General features: G+C 40.3%; 2 protein-coding genes across 6 annotated transcripts in view; one reads left to right on the top strand and one right to left on the bottom strand.

Moving 5' to 3' along the window:
• Nucleotides 1-11,641, bottom strand: part of ankrd12 (ankyrin repeat domain 12) — a 178,080-nt gene extending 166,439 nt beyond the window's left edge. For 3 of the 5 annotated variants that reach the window (XM_087986687.1, XM_087986692.1, XM_087986693.1), the window contains exon 1: nucleotides 11,417-11,641. The gene's annotated coding sequence lies outside the window, so the exon portion shown is untranslated. Of the gene's footprint in view, nucleotides 1-11,312 lie in introns of all 5 variants that reach the window. The other 2 variants (XM_087986690.1, XM_087986688.1) reach the window with 2 other exon arrangements.
• A 58-nt stretch (nucleotides 11,642-11,699) lies between these two features.
• The window catches only part of acss2l (acyl-CoA synthetase short chain family member 2 like), a 134,893-nt gene continuing 123,733 nt past the window's right edge, over nucleotides 11,700-22,859 (top strand). Inside the window, exon 1 of the mRNA XM_087986695.1 lies at nucleotides 11,700-11,846. The gene's annotated coding sequence lies outside the window, so the exon portion shown is untranslated. The remainder of the gene's footprint in view (nucleotides 11,847-22,859) is intronic.

Below are 22,859 nucleotides of genomic sequence, written 5' to 3'. Positions count from 1 at the left end.
TCGTCCATGCCGACCAGACATCCTAAACTAATCTAATCCCATTTGCCTGCACTTGGCCCATATCCCTCTAAACCCTTCCCTATTTATATACCCACTCAGATGCCTTTTAAAATGTTAGAATTGTACTTGCCTCCAGTGCTCATTCCATACACTTACCACCCTTTGCATGAAAAGTTGCCTCTTAGGTCCCTTTCAAATCTTTCCCCTCTCACCCCAAGATCTTGTCCATTCACCCTATCCTTGCCCCTCATGGTTTTACAAACCATCTACAAAGTTTACCTCTCAGCCTCTGACGCTCCCGGGATAACAGTCCCAGACTCTCCCTATAGCTCAAACCTTCCAACCCTGGTAAGATTCTTGTAAATCATTTCTGAACCCTTTCAACTTTCACAACATCCTTCCCATAGGAGGGAGACCAGAATTGCACACAATATTCCAAAAATGGTCTAACCAATGTCTTGTACAGCTGCAACATGATCTCCCAACTCCTATACTCAATGCTCTGATCAATAAAAAAGCAAGCATACCAAACGCCTTCTTCACTATCCTATCTACCAGTGACTCCACTTTCAAGGAACTATGAACCTTCATACCAAGCTCTTTGTTCAGCAACACTCTCCAGGACTTTACCGTTAAGCGTACAAGTCCTGACTAGACTTTCCAAAATGCAACACCTCAGTTATCAAAATTAAGCTCCATCTACCACTCCTCGGCCCACTGGTCCATCTGATCAAGATTTTGTTGTACTCCGAGATAACCACACCTCAACTTGGTGTCATATGCAAACTCTAGATTCCAAGGGTGGATTTCTCCTATATTTTCTTTTGCTCCTTGGTCAAGAGAGACAAATTTGCATTCAGCAGACTGGAGAGTTCAACTTCACAGAAATTACATAGGGAAAATACTAAGATCAGCAAACCTACAACATTTGTCAAAACAAAATCAAATTATGTTTGGCAAAAGCTAGCTATCCTGAATTTGTGCAGTACCTTTAAACACGAAGAACATGTTCAAAAGTAAACCTCCATCAAGGCCAAACTAAAATCAGATAAACAGTATAAATAAAACATAGGAGCAGAATTAGACCATGCTACCCATCAAATCTACTCTGCCATTCAAATCATGGCTAGCATCTTTCCCAACCGCATTCCCCTGCCCTCTTTCCCATAACCCTTAATCCCCCAACTAATCAAGGAACACCTCTGTCTTCAGACACATTCAAAATAACTTATTGCCACAGATTCACCAACCTCTGGTTTGAAATATAGTAAGCTGCAGATCAGAAATTAAAATTTCAGGCAGGAAGCTCCCACTTGTGGGTTAGTGTGAATTTGAAACTGATATTAGTTTTGCATTCTAACAAAATACCAATGTTAGAAATGTTGCCAGACAACTTACTACAGACAGAAGCGGAGATGCTACAGAGGGAAAGAGAGAGGCTAAATGCTTGGAGGAAAAGACTTAGAAGGATTTGACTCAGTAAATCACTAATGTCTGGGCAGGTTGCTGAGAAATTTTAGAATCTTATTTGGTTGTGTCTTACATTTTAGATGCTGTTTGTTACATATTTGATCACTTAATTCACACTTATCTTATGAATTCCTAGACTTATGGGAGATGGTATAGACTGTTTTGTTGACCCCTGTACACTAGAAAACATTTTTAAAAGCCTTCGGAGCTTGTGACTTCATTCCTTTAGTAAATACTGATCACAATCATGGAATTTCCTCCCCAGTGGAAATGCGGGTCTTCGTTCCTTCCTTCAGCCTGGCAAGAGTAGCCACATAAATCACAAACCTCATTACCACCTCAAGTCTCAGAGATATACTGCAGGGAAACAGACTAATTGGTCCAACTCATCTATACCGACAAAATACCCCAACCCAATCTAGCCCCACCTGTCAGCAGCCGACCCATATCCCTCCAAAACCTTCCTATTCATATACCCATCCAGATGCCTTTTAAAATATTGCAATTGTACTAGCCTCCACCATCTTTTCTGGCAGCTCATTCCATACATGTACCACCCTCTGCTTGAAAAGGTTGCCCCTTAAGTTTCTTTTCTATCTTTCCCCTCTCACCCTAAACCTATGTCCTCTAATTCTGGACTACCCCACCCCAGGGAAAGGACTGTCTATTTATCCCATCCATGCCCCTCATGATTACTGACATCTCTATAAGAATATCCCTCAGCCTCCGACGCTCCAGGGAAAGCAGCCCCAGCTTATTCAATCTCTCTCTATAGCTCAAATCCTCCAACCCCGGCAACATCCTTGTAAATCTTTTCTGAACCCTTTCAAATTTCACAATATCCTTACAATAGGAAGACCAGAATTGCATGCAATATTCCAAATGTGCCCTAACCAGTATCCTGTACAGCCGCATCATGACCTCCCAACTCCTGTACTCAGTACTGACCAATAAAGGAAAGCATACCAAATGTCTTCTTCACTATCCCATCTACCTGCGATTCCACTTTCAAGTAGCTTTGAACATGGAGTTTAAGGTCTCCCCAGGACCTTACCACTAAGTGTATAAGTCCTCCTAAGACATGTGTTTCCAAAATGCAAAACCTCACATTTATCTAAATTAAACTCCATCTGCCACTTCTCAGCCCAATGGCCCATCTGGTCAAGATCCCATTATAACCTGAGGGAACCTTCCTTGCTGTCCACTACATCTCCAACTTTGGCGTCATCTGCAAACTCAATAACTATACCTCATGCTCACATCCAAATCATTTATATAAATGACAAAACAAAAGTGGACCCTGCACTGATCTCTGTGACACTCCACTTGTCACAGACCTCCAGTCTGAAAACCAACCCTCCACCACGACCCTCTGTCATCTACCTTCGAGCCAGTTCTGTATCTAAATGGCTAGTTCTACCTGTATTCCATGAGATCTAACCTTGCTAACTAGTCTCCCATGGGGAACCCTGTCAAATGCCTTACTGAAGTCCATATAAATCACATCTACTGCTCTGCCCTCATGAATAATCTTTGTTACTTCTTCAAAAAACTCAATCAAGTTTGTGAGACATGATTTCCCAAGCACAAAGCCATGTTGACTATCCCTAATCAGTTCTTGTCTTTTCAAATACATAGAACATAGAACATAGAAGAATACAGCGCAGTACAGGCCCTTGGGCCCTCGATGTTGCGCCGATCCAAGCCCACCTAAACTACACTAACCCACTATCCTCCATATACCTATCCAATGCCCTCTTAAATGCCCATAAAGAGGGAGAGTCCACCACTGTTACTGGCAGGGCATTCCATGAACTAACGACTCGCTGAGTGAAGAACCTACCCCTAACATCAGTCCTATATCTACCCCCCCTTAATTTAAAGCTATGCCCCCTTGTAATACCCGACTCCATACGCGGGAAAAGGTTCATACTGTCGACCCTATCTAACCCCCTATCTAACATGTACATCCTGTCCCTCAGGATTCCCTCCAACAACTTGCTCACATGTGAGGAGTATTCCATCACACTTGACTTTTGGAGTAAAACACTCATGAGCCTGTAGTCCAATCCTCTCACTATGAAGGCCAACATACCATTCCACTTCTTCACTGCCTACTTCACCTACATGCATAGATTCAGCAACTGGTGCTGAGGACAGGTCTTCTGGCACTTCCCCCCTTAGATGTCAGAGTGTCCATCAGACAATACGAAACAGGCACAGGAGTAGGATATTCATCCCCTGAAGGTAAAAACAAGGACTGCAGATGCTGGAAACCAGAGTCTAGATTAGAGCGGTTCTGGAAAAACACAGATCAGGCTTCAGGCTTCAGGGGCTGAATAGATTAGAGTGGTGCTGGAAAAACAGGTTAAGCAGCATCCAAGGAGCAGGAAAATCGACATTTCAGGCAAAAGCCCTTCATCGGGAATGGAGGCTTTTGTCTGAAACTTGATTTTCCTGCTCCTCGGATGCTGCTTAACCTGTTTTTCCAGCACCACTCTAATCTATTCAGCCCCTGAAGCCTGCTCCATTATTTAATAAAATAGCATAAAAGCCTTTTGCAGCCGCTCAAGAGGGCAGCTGAACAGCACCTTCAAGGGTAGCCAGAGACACAGGCAATAAACAGTGACCAGCTGGTAACACCCACATCTCACAAATGATTTAAAAAAAACTAAACAAAACATTACTGGCTTCTAACACTAGGAATTAACATTCAATTCAAACTAAATAAATGCTAAAGAAAACTTCTCTCGATAAACCATCCACCACAAGGTCCTAAACCCTGTCCAATACAGACATGACAGGAGTCAGGAATGAGAATAAATACTCTTACTAGCCTGGGTATGGCCAGCTACTAATTTGATACTATCTACCTGATTAGTACCTCCAAGCTAGAGTATCTACACCCAGCATATTATGCCCATAGGACATTGAAAGTAGTCTTGGCGAGTTTATGCAAAGCATCTCCTGAACTCAAGAGCTCCAAGGACAACAAAGAAAAATCAATACAAACATCACAACCATATCAGATCTGAGACTTTGGACAAGTATCCCCATCTGTCAAAATTCTTCATCCCACTCAGCAGAGTGGCCCAGTGTCACCAGGAGAACAGCAACTGTACAAGAAGGCATTCTATTATCTGTAGTGTAACTAGTGATAGGAAGTAAATGCTAGCCAATACCCATGTTAAGTATGGCAACTTTAGCAAACTTTTTTCTGACAATCAACAACACTGATTAAAGGCTCACCATACAATAACTAATCCTGACCTTAAAATTTACAAAATGTATTTTGAGCTACTTTTCTCTCAACCTTCAGGCTGCTCGAATATCTCCTGTTTTCTTCCCACACAGAATTCTCTTACTGACTGAAACTGTCGCAGCCTTGATATACTTAATGATCTAGCCTCAGCAGCCTGCTATGGTAAAGAATTCCACAGAATTACTACACTCCAGAGAAGACATTCTTCTTCATCACTGTCTTAAACGTATGACTCTCTCACAAAGGGAAACAATCTTTTCACACCTACATTATCAAGCCTCCTAAGAATCTTATGCTTCAATAAATTTCTCTCTCATTCTTCTACATTTCAATGAGCACAGGCCCAACCTACTCAACCTCTCAGAACAGCCCCTCCATTCTCAATATTAGCTGAGTTAACCTGGCAATGACAAGTATCATTTGATCATAGTGTAATCTAGTAAGCTATCTTCATTTTCACTTTATCCCCCTTTTTTGGCCTTGTGCACCATGTATCTTGTCTGTTCACACCATTTTCACAACTTAAAAAAAATTGTAACAGGAAGGAAACAATTAGCCATCTCACAGGGAAAAAAATACTGCCCTTAAAATTTTGTGGTCAGACCCTAATAACTAACAGTGCAATTCTTTCTCTGGCAAAATGGTAAGGGAGGAGAAGGAATCATCAATAAAACACAAAGAAAACGTGCAGAACTAACTAGAGCCCTTTTCCAATACAGTGCTCATCATAGTGTTTTAGCATGTTCCAGAAGAGATCTAAAAGTTGCAGAGAAAATAGATTTCAGTAGGGTAATAGAGGATGGGGGGGGGCTGAAACACATGGTTTGGTTGCTATCCAGAGTCCCATATGAAAAACAAATACAGGCAGTTCTGTTATAAAGCCAGCTCTCATATGCGATCTTGCTTTATAAGAAAATCATGCATTACCAGCACCATTTAAACTACTGGGCCCCGAGTTGTGTCACAGCCAAAACAGGCAAGGTAAGTTTGTGGTTTTATAAATAACGTCCTAAATTTGGCAATCGTGTTACAACCAATTCATGTTGCAGGAATACATGCTATAGGATAACCACCTGTATACAAGTGTTTGACAAGGTCAGAAATCATCTGAATTTTGATTCTCGTCTAGTACATCAACATTACTGAACTATAACTATATTTGAAAATATAAAACATACAAACTACCATACTAATAAAAGTTTCTACTTTTAAAAAAATTGATCTTTATTCCTCGAGCCTGGCAAGGGCAGCCATAGAAATCACAAACCTCTCAAAGTATTAGAGATGTACTTCGTCTGGCATAAAAGAGTTACAGAAATTATGTCAATTGAAAGTGATGACACCAAGACAATGCACACGACAAATCTGAAGACCCCCATTTTGCTTGAAAATCTAGGCGTATTATTAAAATGAAACGCAACCAGATATTTATGAAGCAGGTGTTTGAATGCCTTTCAAAAGAGGGCAGCCATTCGACCCAAACATGATCGCGTGGCATTCAAAATAAAGTTAAAAATCACAACACCAGGTTATAGTCCAACAGGTTTATTTTGAAGTACTAGCTTTCCGAGCGCTGCTCCTTCATCAGGTGATTGTGGAGAATAAGATTCTAAGACACAGAATTTATAGCAAATGTTTTCAGTGTGATGTAACTGAAATTATATATTGAAAATGACCTGGATTGCTTGTTAAGTCTCCCATCTTTTAGAATGACCATGTTGATTCCAGTTCTTTCATACGTAAATTGCAATTTTTTTTTAAAAAAGGTATATCCTCAAGTGCACTTTAACAATTGGTGCTATGTCAGCCCAGATAAGGTATTGAAGGTGTTAACTCCCTATGAGGCCATCTGTGCCACAATGGTCAGAGTGATTCTAACCTTAAAAAACTGATTTACAGAATCTTAATGGATTTATGCAGTTTCTGAGCAAAGTAAAATGTATTTCTGCAAGTACAAAATCACCCCACAAACTTATAAGTTTGTGTGTGCATGGTGGCGGGGTTAACATCTTCAATACCTTATCTGGGCTGACATGATACCAACTGGGCAGCACGGTGGCTCAGTGGTTGGCACTGCTGCTTCACAGCGTCAGGGAACCAGGTTTGCTTCCAGCCTCGGGCAATTGTCTGTATAGAGTTTGCACATTCTCCCCTTGTCTGCGTGGGTTTCCTCTAACAGTCCAAAGATGTGCAGGTCAGGTGAATTGGCCATGCTAAATAGCCCATAATGTTAGATGCATTAGTCAGAGGGAAAGGGGTCAGTGTGGACTTGTTAGGCCAAAGGGCCTGTTTCCACACTGTAGGGGAATCTAATCGAATCAATTGTTAAAGTGTACTTGAGGAAAAAAAAAGTTTTGCAATTTACATATGAAAAAACTGAAACCAACATGGTCATTCTAAAAAGATGAGAGATTTAACAAACAATCCGATCTTTTTCAATATATAATTTCAGTTACATCACACTATAAACTTTTGCTATAAATTTTGTGTCTTACGTCTTATACTCCACAATCACCTGATGAAGGAGCAGCGCTCCGAAAGCTAGTGCTTCCAAATAAACCTGTTGGACTATAACCTGGTGTGTGATTTTTAACTTTGTACACCCCAGTCCAACACCAGTGTCTCCAAATCATTCAAAATCAAATATGCTTGTATGCTATGCAAGTATTTATAAAGCGGATTTTCTCTGAAGAGAAACATAACATTATACAGTATCTGGTTTCCTTTGTATGTATTATTCCCCCATCCGTTTCCCATCTACCTTGTATAATGACTGGATTAAATAGATTGATAGACATGACTAAGCCAAGAGCATCCATTATACCATGCTACTTGAGGCACTGGATCAGACTGCAAGCAAGTTGGAAATTACATTGTCTACTTAGCCTGACCCTTCACAAAATGGTAGACTTATCAGAGTTTAAAATACAAATTGATTCTTCTGTTAAGTAGACCATTTGCATATCTTGGGTTTTCTATTCATTTCCTAAGTTATTGGTCCATTTATTTTAACACCCAAAACACAGGTTTTTTTTGTGTGTTATCCTTATCACCCTTTTCAGAATCTATCCAAGGTTTCTCTACCTTATTTTTTGCATGGCAAATATATTTCCTCTTTCTATAATGCCACAAGAAAACAATACTGTAGCATTATCTTTCTAAATTATTTCAATATTAAATGTTTAGAGTGACATGTAATACTGTGTCCCTCAAGCACATTATCTTATAAAAAGTAATTTAACGTTTACAAAGAAAATGTAGAAAGATGAGAAATCTTAATTTTAAAGAGTCCAATGTGAGGTTTAGGTATCACATTAATTCTATTAATAGCAATTGTAGATTGACAATTAAATTAAATACCAACCGCACAAACTGGTAATCTACAAAATGTGCTGATATGGAAAACGTGAACACGCTTTTTGCAACAAGGCTGATCACTTAAGGCTGACTTATTGATAGTGGAAAGAAACAACTCCTACCTGGCAGTATCCTTAGATACTGAGAAATTTTCCATGCTCTAAATTATCATCCACTTCTTGAGGAGATAAAATGCAGTGCAAAAACAGAATATGTAAATGCATTCATCCTAGATTCAACATTGATAGTCTGAGTTTGTTTACGATTTGTACTGCAAACACTAATTTTTCTCCGCTTAGAGGTGAATAAAATTCCAATGAATTATTTTTGAAGGCTCTCTTATTGCAAAGACATACATAGAAGGAATCAATGATAGCGACATTACAAAATTCTTTGAAGAAACCAAAACTAATACACGTTGTTAGACAACATAAAAAAAACTTCAAAACTGAACTTTGAATTTAATCTCACCAACTGAAACAAAAATTTACCTTCAACATTAAATGCACATTTATTTTTAATTGGACAAAGTTGCTCTCTATTCCCTGCAATTATTCTACAAAATGCTCAATAACTTTGCAAACCATATGCAATCAGTATTTATTAAAAGTCTAATCCTTTTCACCATCTTGGTTAAGTATGCTTTTATTCATCTGATGAATCAGGTTTTCTGTTTTATTGGTAAGCATGTCGACAGTCATTGACCATCTGTACTCAAATGTAAATAAATATAAGCACTATGGGTATTGTTCCATTAGTTTACCTCAGTAAAGTTTCGAAATAAAGTATTGGGAGGATTCACAATTCTTGTGGTGAGAAAACTACAGACTAGGAATTTGCAATGAGGAAGAGGTGGGGCCAAAGGCAGATAACGCAGCAGCTGGAAAGAGCACGGGATTCAGTAAATTCGTTTTTCAAGTGGAGTCAGCATGGGAAATGGACTGAAACATCTCTCTCGGATCTGTAAATGTTCAACTAAAAGAACAGGTGGACATAGTAATTCTAGATTTAATTTTATAAGACTAATGGAGCTAAAGTTAGAGAAGTGGTAGTGACAATCTAAAGAAAAAGATTCAGTTTTATCAATCAAAGAAATTCAACTCTCAAACAATCTAATGATTCAGCAAAACACTTTTCATTGAAGGAGTGCAGTCAATCTGATTTTGATTTTTATACCTGTCCCCAACAGTATCTCTTCCAGTGTTTTCTTCTTCCGTTCTCAGTCAACTATTTTAGCTTCAGGGCTACATAAGGTTATTTGTTTTTCATTTGTACACGACCCCAGTGACATTATCTATAAATACGGGTCAGGTTTACCACAACGTTCATTGTTTAATTTCACTAATATTTAGTTGAAGAAAACAATGACTCATCCAAGATTAATCATCAGACTGGTAGTTATTTGTGAGGCATAGAAACAGCTTTGGCACTGACAATGCAGGTGGAGGTAAAATTAGGTTATTGCAGCAGAAGTGAGTCTCATGGGTGTCAGCCAGGTGTAATATATTTTCTTTTAAAAAAAAATCAGAAAACTTTGTTTAACCTTGCAAACCTGGCCTCAATGCCATATTTCTCCTACGTTTGAGGAATGTCATAAAATAGACTAAGAAAACACCCTTCAGCACATCTAATAAACTTAGCTGCTTAAAAATCAAACCCTTTGACTTATGACCCAAACAATTCAAATTCGAGGCCGAAGGAAAGTGAGATTGGCTCCTACTTAAGGTACTTCAAATAGTATTTTTCCACCAAATCGCTGAGGAAGAAAAATCTTAAACACCAACGACTAAAGCCTGGAAACATTTGAGATCATTATTCTAAAAGACAGAAATGAAAATGCATCTGGCAAGAAACAATGTCCAACATATTTGCATTCTATGTAAATGACCAAGTACAAAAATGCTTTCTTCTTTGTGTCTTGCGTATTTTGTGTTGGGGGCGGGGGAGAGCTGATAAAATAATGTCATTGGGGCAGTAAAGAGTCTGCAGTGTGTGGTGTTCCGATTCCCTCATTTTAAGCCACATAATGTCATTTCAAGAGCTCATTTTAGTCTTATTGAAATAGCATAATTTTGCGCATAACACTTTTATGCCGCTATAAATAAAGCTTTAAAAGGAACACAAAACCATTTCCTGTTTACTAAACTGGTCCCGATCCTCTCTGCGAACCAAATCTGATTTCACAGACGCACACGCACAAAATTCACGATTTACGAAGCTTTAAAATGTCTGCATTCCCGAGAGAATTGTAATTCGCACTACCAGACTGCTTCATCGTAATCAAATTTACAGAATTAACGCTATTCGCTAGACCCCTTATTTACTCAATACGTGTTTAGAGTCACTCATTATTTTAAAAACCTTCATCTAATTATCGACAGATTTGAATTACTTTCCCTTTTGTCCTTCTCGAATGATCCTGAACCAACCTGTGATTCGGTCATCCTACACTTAATGAAATGGTTGGTCAGTCTCAGTTTCTTCCTCCGATTGCAGCAGCAGCCTATCATTATGAGATTACTAACATTATTTGCCAAACGGATTCGGTCAACCCACATACAATACTTACCACCAAGCCATTATAAGCATAAAGCCATTTTAATTCAGCACAAGACGCGTCACCACTGCCGTGCCTCAAAACTACAGCATCAAAGAGAAACTGCTCTCTTTCAAATGAGTGATAGAACACCGCTTTCCTTCAACACAAAACCAATCCGTTCAACAGCATCAAAAACACTCACAGGCAGCAGCAAATTAAGAAAAAACGTTTCCCTGCAGTCATCCTCATACAGTTGTTTTCTGCGCAAACATTTACTCCAGAATCGTGAGGGAGACTGCAGGAAGAGGGTGTGGGAGTATTGGAATCAAACAAAACAAAAAAAAATTAAAACAAAAACATTCGGAACAGGTTTGGCCACACACCCTCACCAAAGAAAAGTGAAAAGGACGCAGATGGACGGCTTGGACCAAAAGAGTAGGACAGGCTCTCACACGCCTTCTTATTTCATTCACAACACGTTATAAACCGATTACTGTCGCGGGCCTGCGCTTTCATGAAAAGCGTTCCCGTTAAAACATACATCAATTCACTGGGTCGGCCTTTTACCTTCTCGGAGGTACGTAGGAAGAAACGCGTTGAAAATTGCTGGACCGGAGAGGGAAGGGGGGGGGGGGGCGGGGAAGGGAAGGAATTCTTTTTAGAACAAAACCTCTGTACACCCACCGGGAAAGCAAGACGCTCGCTGTACCGTTGTGTTGCTTTTAAAAATAAGTGATAATACATACACATATTAATACCATAAAGAGAGAAATTATAAACGGCGAGACCTTTGATAAGGTTCCATCTCCGGGACGGCCTTTGACTTTCCGCGGGCCCAACGTTTCCCCCGATTGGGCGAAGCCCCCTCACGTGACCCGCCAGCCGAAGACTTTTGTTACGGGTCCGCCGATTGGTCCGTTTCCGGAGCTCGGCCCGGCCCTTTCGGCGGTTTATAATTTCTTTTTGAAAAACAAGGATCGTCCGCTTTGTACAAATGTACGTGTAGATAAATATCGGTTCGATTCTCTAAGGCAAGTTAGCGATGGGTATGTTTCTCACCCACCCGCCCCCTCCTCCCCGTGTCTAGATCCCTCAGTTGGAGAATTAACGACAGCTCCGGCTCTCGTTCCCGGCATCCACTGGCGACGCTTCACAATCCCGTGACGTAACGTCTCCGAACAGACTGGAATGTTCTAGAAAAACCTGGGGCTCTCTGCAGTGAGTGAAAGAACAACTTGTAGTTGCGTCGATCTTGTAGAAAATTCGCGTGAAAAGTCTCGCAGTGTTTTTTTAAACCTGCCCAACCCTCCTCCCCCCCCCCCCCCATGTTACTTTCGTTTCGCTCAATTAATTAAAAGGAGAGGTTGGTAAAATTTTTAAAGCACTGAATTTCGTTGGTGTCGATAGTGGTGGGGGGGGGGGGTGATCTGTAATAAATAATTTGAGGCGATATTGTGGTGGACGAAGCTGGTGCAGTATTTTTCTTATTTGGGAGAAAGCTTATGGCTGCTCGAGAAATGGCACGCAGGCGCTGGAGCATGCAGCAGCTGTTTGCGGAGGGAATGGTTTGCTGTCGATGACTGAGATGAGGGGTGGAGGGGGATGGGTTGCCTCCGGGCGCTGTGAGCACTTTCGTTGTGTGTGGGTGGTGGGGGAGGGGGAAAAAAGGAAGAATTCGCGCAGGCGCCCTTATTGCTTCTGTTAGATAGCTGTGTGTGGGGGCGATCGCAAAGTTGGGGGAAGGGTTAACGCAGGCGCTCTGAGTAGTTTCGGTGGGGGAGGGGAGAAAAGGCTGGCGCAGGCCCCGGGAACGCCTCGGTTTGCACCGTTTCTGTGTGATGGAGGGAGGGTTGGCGCAGGCGCAGTGAAACTTTCGGTGTGGTGGGTGAGGGGAGCGAGAGACTGGGCAGGATAATGTAGGCTGGAGGCGCGAGTTGTTTGTGACGCGCAGGCGTGGCAGGAGTTGGGGGGAATGGGCAGTTGGAAGCTAGTGAATGCTCGAAAAGTAGGAAGTAGTGGCTACTCAAGGGAGGCGTATAGGTTGGACCGACTTGACCTTGATTTGATTTCTTCCTGGCCGGGAGATGGTGGGCATTCATCCTCCAACTAAATCTACCATTTTTTTTTCATTTTAGCGTAGTGGCTCAGTTGTGGCGATATGCTTAGCTATGGATAAACATGAGAGTTTGAGATTTGTGTGGCAGAGAAGTATTGGCAGAGGAATGGTAAATCTTGGCGGCTGTATGTCTGGGAACATTGTGCGTAGGAGGTGTGTTACTATTTGGATGTCAAGGACTCTGTACATTTGAAGGTCCTGAAATGTCTGGAGTAGAGTGTTATGCTCTCTCTGGAAGACGGGGTCGCAATCCTTTACGCAAGACTTAAAAGGGTGAATTTTAGTTGTGTGTAGACATTTGTTAATTATTCAGATCATTTTTAGGGGTACGTCCGTAATGGGGAAAACTCCGAAAAGCGAATGATGAAATGTAGTCGAAGTGCTCCGATCTATCTAGTCCATACCGGCGGTTTTTCCTTCACTTAGTCCCCTTCCCCCGAAATAATAACAGAATGCTCGAAGAAGTCAGGAAGCCACGCATCGCGCGTGGGTAGAGAAACAGTTCTAGTTTCATTAGACCTTTCAGTTGAACCGAATGTTTTGTTTAAAATGTGCCCCGCGACTGTCGACTTCTCAACATGTAATGTGGCCTTGTCATTTTTAATATCCTGTTGGTGAATACTGTATGCTTTTGAGGTGCTTAATAAATTGTTCATTTAATATGAACATTGTTTGTGAGTTTTCAATTTAGTATTTGGGGTTTAACTGATCGATAATGTTTGCAGTATCGAAAATCCTTTGAACGATTTATATAATTCCATTGAGTTTTCAGTGGAGAAATCTGTATTCACTGAATTTGTCTTTTTCAATTTAATTTGTATTGAATTTTAAACATTCACTTTTTAAAATGTCCGCCAGAAGAAAGGAAAAATAGTTAATGTTCAATTGTTGACTCGTCGAATATCCGCATTTTACACCAACCTCGCACATTCACAGTAGTTCGACTGAAAAAATTGAGACAGCGGTCTTCGAACTACAGTACATCAAAGTCAACTCTTTTGCTGCCTTCCAGTTTGCCCTTCTGGATAAATATCTCTAGCCCTGATCAAATGTCCAAAATGCTATCATTTTCTTTTCTGGGTGTTTGTAAAAAAAAATTTTGTTCTGGCAATTTCAATTTACCTCTTTATGATTAGTACAAAATTCAATGCAATCAATAAAATCAACTATTTGGTCTTGTAATCTGAAAATGTTAAATTCACTGAAGTGAAAGACTAAATTATCTTGTTATTTCTACATAGGGATAATAGCGAGGCAGCTGCTAAGTGAAAATATCTTGTACGATTTGAGCTATTTGAAAAGTGGAATGGCTTCTTTTTAATTAAAATGTTTTTAGTATGTTTTATTTTGGTCATAAAACAATATCCTTCAAAGTGGCTATGCAAAGCATTTAGTACCAAAGGATGTTTTTTAAAAATCAACACATTTGAAATTTTTTAAAATGGCTTGGATGTTTTTCTTGTCTTAGTGTTTTGGAAGTACAGTAGTTTCCAAAATCTCCTAAAGGCAAATCACTTTGATAAGGAATAGCTTGGTATCAATTAACTATTATTAAAGTCTGAACAGTGAGGGTTAACATGCTATTCCTTACTGAGAATAAATTTATCAAGCTAAATCCTTTCCTCCCTCTTTGTGTTCATATACTTTCTGTAGGATTGTTCAAACTGATCAAGACATTATTCATCTGTCCTGTTTTCCCCCACCACACCCTGCACTAAACTAATTTTAGCTTATGCTATTATTGACTTAATCTTTTTATTTAAAAACTGAGAATTGGATGAGATTTTCAGTTTGGTTCCATTCTGTATTGATATCAAATAATGCTAATGATGGGAACAAGACTTAGGATGTTGTTCTGACTTCTTACAAAACTTGTATAGCAAAATCAAATTGTAAATTAAAGCCTTTTTTGAACAGTGGCATAGAAAACAAGATCAGGAATAGACATCACTGATTGCTTTCACAACCAATTTTAAACATTCTGCTAGAATCCATTTTTAGTGATCATCTTGATCTAATGCTCAACTTGTTTGTCACAGCTTGTGTAAATTTAGCTGTTTCATCCATTCCTATTAAAATGTTGTACTGGGCTTCCCACTTTCACTTTTATCTGCATGATGCACTTTTAATGATAGTGAGATGTTAACCATTAAGCTAATAATAAAACAAATGCTACTTGTCAGCATTGAAAACCTGTGCTTTGAATTGCAGATTTAAATTGTTCAATTTTTTTAAACTTACAGCTAGTGATTTCTAAGCAGCTGCATCTTTTAAAAGCAATAAGCTGAGTAGTTTTATTTCTTAAACAATATTATACACAATGGTTTGCATTTGGGTAGAAACATGCCATTTGGCCCCACAAGTCTCTGCTGGTTTTTATGCCATGTTTTCTCCCACTTCATGTATGTCAATCTGGAATACTTCATTGCACTTCCTTCATAGCCAGAACACCCCTCCTGACATATGGAGACCAGAACTAAATACACTACTCCAGTGTAGTCTCACCTTTATGTTTTACTGCAACTGCATATATGCTACTGTATACCATTTACTGCCTTTAACACCTGCACCTGTGTGCTTATTTTCAGGTACTAGTGTACAAGTTAACAGAAGTCTCATTTGACCTTTCCCAATCTAACACCATTTAGATAATCTGCCTTGTTTGTGCTGCATGCATCATACTGCATCTGCCATGCATTTGTCCACTTTTTCAACTTTTTCAAATCAAGTTGAAGTATCTTTGCATCCTCCTCACAGCTGTCATTTGTAAATTTGGTGATATTAGGGTTGGAATTAAGCACAGACAGATGTTTCTGCAGCTGACAGACATCAGAATTGTTACACCCACGGGTGCCAGGGTCAAGGCTGTCTGAGGGTGCAGAATATTTTCAAATGGTAGTGTGACCAGCAGAGGTTGTACACGTTGGTATCAATGATGTAGAAAAAGGGACAAGGTTCTGCAGAGAGTATATAGAAAATTGGGCAGAAAGTTAAAGTAGGTGCTTGTGTGTAGTAACATCTGGATTACTCAAGGTGCCATGTGCTAGTGAGTAGAAATAGGACAGGACAGATGAATATATGGCTGAGGAGCTGGGGCAGGGATTTACATTGTTAGATCATTAAGATCTCTGTGTACAGTTCTGGACGCTGCATTACCAGAAGGATTTGGACGCTTTGGAGAGAGTGCAGAGAAGGTTTACGAGGATGTTGCCTGGTATGGAATTTTGAGGAGGTTAAGTTTATTTTCATTAGAAAAAAGGAGGTTGAGGGGGTACCTGATTTGAAGTTTACAAAATCATTAAGGGTACAGAGAGGGTGGATAGAGACAAGCTTTTTCCCAAAGTGAAGGATTCAATAACAAGAGGTCACGCTTTCAAGGTGAGAGGTGGAAATTTAAGGGGGATACATGTGGTAAGTACTTCGGAGGGTGGTGGGCATTTGGAACGCGTTGCCAGCAGAGGTGGTAGAGGCAGGCATGGTAGATTTATTTAAGATGCGTTTGGACAAATGCATGAATAGAGTCAGATGTACAGCATGCAAACAGACCCTTCGGTCCAACCTGTCCATGCCGACCAGATAGTCCCATCTGCCAGCACCCAGCCTATATCCCTCCAAACCCTTCTTATTCATATACCCATCCAAATGCCTCTTAAATGTTGCAATTGTACCAGCCTCCACCACATCCTCTGGCAGCTCATTCCATACACGTACCACCCTCTGCATGAAAAAGTTGCCCCTTAGGTCTCTTCTATATCTTTCCCCTCTCACCCTAAATCTATGCCCTCTAGTTCTGGACTCCCCGTCCCCAGGGAAAAGATTTTGTCTATTTATCCTATCCATGCCCCTCATAATTTTGTAAATCTCTATAAGATCACCCCTCAGCCTCCGACGCTCCAGGGAAAACAGCCCCGGCTTGTTCAGCCTCTCCCTATAGCTCAAATCCTCCAACCCTGGCAACATCCTTGTAAATCTTTTCTGAACCCTTTCAAGTTTCACAACATCTTTCCGATAGGAAGTAGACCAGAATTGTACACCATATTCCAACAGTGGCCTAACCAATGTCCTGTACATGACCTCCTAACTCCTGTACTCAATACTCTGACCAATAAAGGAAAGCATACCAAACGCCGCCTTCACTATCCTATCTACCTGTGACTCCACTTTCAAGGAGCTATGAACCTGCACTCCAAGGGGTCTCTTTGTTCAGCAACACTCCCTAGGACCTTACCATTAAGTGTATAAGTCCTGCTAAGATTTGCTTTCCCAAAATGCAGCACCTCTCATTTCTGAATTAAACTCCATCTGCCACTTCTCAGCCCATTGGCCCATCTGGTCCAGATCCTGTTGTAATCGGAGGTAACCCTCTTTGCTGTCCACTACACCTCCAGTTTTAGTGTCATCTGAAAACTTACAAACTGTACCTCTTATGCTCGCATCCAAATCATTTATGTAAATGACAAAAAGTAGAGGACCCAGCACTGATCCTTGTGGCACTCCACTGGTCACAGGCCTCGAGGCTGAAAAACAACCCTCCACCACCACTTCTACCTTTGAGCCAGTTCTGTATCCAAATGGCTAGTTCTCCCTGTATTCCATGAGATCTAACCTTGCTAACTAGTCTCCCATGGGGAACCTTGTTGAACACCTTACTGAAGTCCATAAAGATCACATCTATTGCGCTGCACTCAATCTTCTTTGTTACGTATTCAAAAAACTCAATCAAGTTTGTGCGTGAGAAATCATGTCTCACAATGTCATGTTGACTATCCCTAATCAGTCCTTGCCTTTCCAAATACATGTACATCCTGTCCCTCAGGATTCCCTCCAACAACTTGCCCATCACCGACGTCAGGCTCACCGGTCTATAGTTCCCTGGCTTGTCTTTACCACCCTTCTTAAACAGTGGCACCACGTTTGCCAACCTCCAGTCTCACGGCACCTCACCTATGACTATCAATGATACAAATATCTCAGCAAGAGGCCCAGCAATCACTTCTCTAGCTTCCCACAGAGTTCTAAAGTACACCTGATCAGGTCCTGGGGATTTATCCACCTTTAACTGTTTCAAGACATCCAGCACTTCCTCCTCTGTAATATGGACATTTTGTAAGATGTCACCATCTATTTCCCTACAGTCTATATCTTCCATATCCTTTTCCACAGTAAATACTGAAGCAAAATATTCATTTAGTATCTCCCCCATTTCTGTGGCTCCACACAAAAGCCACCTTGCTGATCTTTGAGGGCCCCTATTCTCTCCCTAGTTACCCTTTTGTCCTTTAATGTATTTGTAAAAACCGTTTGGATTCTCCTTAATTCTATTTGCCAAAGCTGTCTCATGTCCCCGTTTTGCCCTCCTGATTTCCCTTTTAAGTATACTCCTACTGCCTTTATACTCTTCTGAGGATTCACTCAATCTATCCTGTCTATACCTGACATATGCTTCCTTCTTTTTCTTAACCAAACCCTCACTTTCTTTAATCATCCAGCATTCCCTATACCTACCAGCGTTCCCTTTCACCCTAACAGGAATATACTTTCTCTGGATTCTCATAATCTCATTTCTGAAGGCTTCCCATTTTCCAGCCGTCCCTTTACCTGCGAACTTCTGCCTCCAATCAGCTTTCGAAATTTCTTTCCTAATACCGTCAAAATTGGCCTTTCTCCAATTTAGAACTTCAGCTTTTAGATCTGGTCTATCCTTTTCCATCACTATTTTAAAACAAATAGAATTATGGTCGTTGGCCCCAAAGTGCTTCCCCACTGCCTTGTCTTATTTCCCAAGAGTAGGTCAAGTTTTGCACCTTCTCTAGTAGGTACATCTACATACTGAATCGGAGTGGGTAGGGAGCAGAGGGATACAAATGCTTAGGAATTGACCGGCAAGTTTAGACAGTACATTTGGATCGGCTCAGGCTTGGAGGGCCGAAGGGTCTGTTCCAGGGATGTAAATTTTCTTTGTTCTTCTGGGTAGAAGTGTCCTGTATAATAAGGATGGGTTGCATCTGAATTGGAAGGGGTCCAACATCATGATGGACACATTTGAAAGTGCTCCTTCGGAGACTTTAAACTATTGGGAGGGAAGGTGACCCAATGAGACAGATAGAAGAAGTAAGTCTGAGGCTAGTACAGTAGAACAGACTAGCAAGTTAAATAGTCAAGGCAGACAATGAAGTAAGACTGATTAAATTAAATTTAACAATTTATTTCAAAGCAAGAGGCATGACAAGTAAAGTTAGGACATGGAAGAAGTGAGGACTGCAGATGCTAGAGATCAGAGTCGAGTGTGTGGCCTTGGAAAAGCACAGCAGGTCAGGCAGCAGGAAAATTTCATTTCCTGATGAACGGTCATGTCTGAAATATCAAATTCTGCTCCTTGGATGCTGCCTGACCTGTGCTTTTCCAGCACCACGCTCCTGAACTCGGGGACGGGCAGGACCAGCAGTATAACATTCCAGGGTATAGATGCTATAGGATGGGTAGTGATAGCAAGGGGGACAAGAGACATGGGAGAGTGGCACTTATAGTTAAGGATAACATTACGGCTGTACTTAGGATATTCCTGGGAGAACGTCCAGTGAAGTTATATTGGTGGAATTGAGAAATAAGAAAGGGATTGTAACCTTATTGGGATAGGAGCCCTAATAGTCACTGGGAAATTGAGAAGCAAATGTGTAAGGAGATCTCAGACATATAAGAATAATGGATTGTAATGGTAGGGGATCTTAACTTTCCAAAGATAGACTGAGACTTCCATTGTGTAAAGGGCTTGGATGGAGAGGAATTAAGTGTATACAAGAAAATTTCCTTATTCAGTATGTGGGTGAACCTACTAAAGAACGAGCAAAACCTGACATCTTGGGAAATGAGGCATGGCAGTGATTGAGGTGACAGTGGGAGAGGACTTTGGGGTCAGTGATCATAACTATTTTAAAACTAATAGAATTATGAAAAAGGATAGAACTGATCTAATAGCTAAAGTTCTAAATTAGAGTAAATTTTGATATTATTAGGTAAGACTTAGTTGGAAAGTGGGAGGCCTTCAAAAATGAGATAACGACAGTTAAGAGGCTGTATGTTCCAGTTAGTGCAAAGGGCAAAGGGTAGGTGTAGGGAATGTTGGATGACTAGACAAATTGAGGCCCTGGTCAAGAAACCTGTTACATACAGGTAGCTGGGATTGAGTGAATCCCTAGAGGAATAAAAGGGTAGCAGGAGTATACTTAAGATCCTTGGGACCTGATAGGTGTATCCCAGAATTTTATGGGAAGCTCGGGCACCTTGCTAAGATATTTATATCATTGCTAATCACAGTGCTGGAGGGTGGCTAATGTAGTGCCATTATTTAAGAAAAGTAGTAAGGAAAAGCCAGGGCACACTAGACTGGTGAGCCTGATGTCAGTGATGAGTAAGTTGTTGGAGGGGATTCTGAGGGACAAGACTTGTGTTTGGAAAAGCAAGACTGATCAGGGATAAGGAACATGGCTTTATGCATGGGAAACAGTGTCTCCACTACTTGATCTGCGGTTCTTTTTTGAAGATTGAGGAAGTAGATGTATGGACACAGAACAGTAGATGTATGGACTTAATTTGTTTGACAAGGTTCTGCATGGTGGACTAATTAGTAAGCTACAATCCCATTGATTCCAGGGGAAGCTAGCCAATTGGCTTGAAGGTAGGAGACAGAGGATGGTGGAGGGTTTTGTTTTGGAGGGTGGTGTGCTACCCAAATCGGTACTGGGTCCTCTAGTTTTTGTCATGATTTGGATGTGAATATAGGAGAGATGCTTACTAAGTTTGCAAATGACACCAAAATTGGTGTAGTCGACAGTGAAGGTTATCTCAGAGTACAATGGGACCTTAATAGATGGGTGGTAGGTGGAGTTTAATTTAGATAAATGTGAGGTGTTGCATTTTGGTAATTCATATCAGGGCAGGAATTACACACTTAACGGTAAGGTCATAGGAAGTGTTGCCAAATGGAGACCTTGGGTGAATTTGTATACTTCCTTGAAGATGGAGTCATAGGTGGTGACTAAGGCATTTGACACGCTTGCCTTCATTGATCAGTGCACTGACTATAGGAGTTGGGAGGTCATGTTGCAGCTGTCCAGGATATTGGTTAGGCCAATACTCCATTCAATTCTGGTCTTCCTATTATAGGAAATAGTGAAACTAGATTCAGAAAATATTTACAAGGATGTTGCTAGGATTGGAGGGTTTGAGCTACAGGGAGAGGCTGAACAGGCTGGAAATGTTTTCCATGACCCGCTGGAGACTGAGGGATAACCTCAGTGCTCACAAAAACACTGATTATTGTGGAACACTGTTTTCCTCCAGCTTGAGTACCCATTTTGTTTAGAACCACTTTTTTAAAAATAGAGTGCCTGTTTGAATTGAATCCTAAAACATTTTGGACAAGTATTTGTTAGATCAGGTAGTGCTAGTAAAAGGTTTGGGGCCATTTTGAAAACAACATATTATGAAAGGTTGGTGGGGATGAGGAATAGGAATGGAATATGAGGAGAATGCTTCAGACTATGGGATAGCCAGTTTTGTCTGGTATGCTGACTGCATGACAGGTAAATACGTGAAGTCGTAATAGTTAGAACTGAAATGTATTTTTAAAATAGTACTCCTTTACAGCGGCTTCCTGAGTTGTAAATGACCTAAATGAAACTTTGCAATCACATTGTTACACTAATACAAGGAGGCATAGAAGGAAAAAATGCATAACTAGTGTTGCATTGATGTCTTCATTTTTCTTAATTTGTTTTAACTGCCATAACTGAGAGCATACCAAATAGAGCCAGTTATTTCATTTGCAGTTCATAGTAAAGGAAAATTGGTAGCCCACTTGCTGAGCTAAAATGGCATCTAAACTTTATGAAATGCAAGGAGGGCCCAGATTTTAATCAACCTTTTTAGAAATGTTATCGCATACCTTTGCATTAGCTGTGACTTGAACCCAATACTCCTGGCTTAGAGGTCAGGACACTTGCCACCATACTGCTTGAGCCCATTCTTAAGCCTTTTACACTATTCAGTTTTTTTAAAAACGTTTGTAAAGCAAAAAAAAATTAAGAATTGCTTGTGCCTGCAGACCCATACCACATGATGTGACAGTGAGAGATAACAGAAAGGAATGCGTAATATTTAATTAATTTCTTTAGTGTCTGTACATGCTGTAAATGCTTACATTTAGTTTGGCTATTACACCATAAACATTTACTTTTAAGAAAACTAACCTCCATCTACAATTTTAGTTTGAATTGTGTACAATATACTATGCAGGATATTAGTGTTAATATTTTGTTTCACATTTTCCCATTTTAGAGGTCATTGCTGAACTTCCAAAGCCTTTGGGTCACAGTTCCTCTCAGACTTTTTTTTTTACAAAGTTGTGATCTGATTTTATACCAGTTGTCCTTTCTGTAGCCTAAGTAATCTAGAGTTCTAGAACAGCATTTCTAATGTTCCTCCAGCTGAATTTAATTTTATAAACTACACACTATGTATTTGCGTAATAGCATTCCACTTTTTGTGCAACTGTAATGTTAATCCACTTAGTGACGTATGTTCTACTCCCTCTCTTTCCAACGTCCTCTATGTGTACTTAAAGGCTGTTGAGCTATCCTTTTGTCTAACCAAAAGACAGCTCTAGCTATAAATAAATAGAGCAAAACTGCATTGGCCCTTGTTACCACTGATATGCTTTAATGAATTTTGAATGCTCTCCATATTATCTTTCATAGGCCTTTATTAAAATTAATTCCTGAGAGGTAATGTCACTGGCAAGGCAGGTGTTTATTGTTAATCTCTAATTCACCTTCAAAGTGACAGTGAGTCACCCTGAACTCCGCAAGTCTTGAGTGTTACAGATACTTCTATGGATAGGGAGTTTGACTTGCTACATTTCAAAAGATGGTAAATAAGAATATGTATTTTTTTGGATTGCAAGTGTTTATGTAACTTTCGTTTTAAATATGGTACTCCAAGTAAGTGTGATAACTCTAGTTATTTTGAGACCAAAATGATGCTGTTAATGTTGGCAATTCAAAAATAAAAAGCTGTTTAATATGCTTCCAGTTACATTAGAATCAAAATGGATTTAA

This window comes from Chiloscyllium plagiosum, unplaced genomic scaffold (genome assembly GCF_037043375.1).
Source record: "Chiloscyllium plagiosum isolate Xiang-an unplaced genomic scaffold, Cpla_swu_hap1 HiC_scaffold_4, whole genome shotgun sequence".
NCBI classification, from domain to species: domain Eukaryota; kingdom Metazoa; phylum Chordata; class Chondrichthyes; order Orectolobiformes; family Hemiscylliidae; genus Chiloscyllium; species Chiloscyllium plagiosum.
Note: the sequence above shows the minus strand (reverse complement) of the source record. Positions and strands in the feature narration are given on the sequence as shown.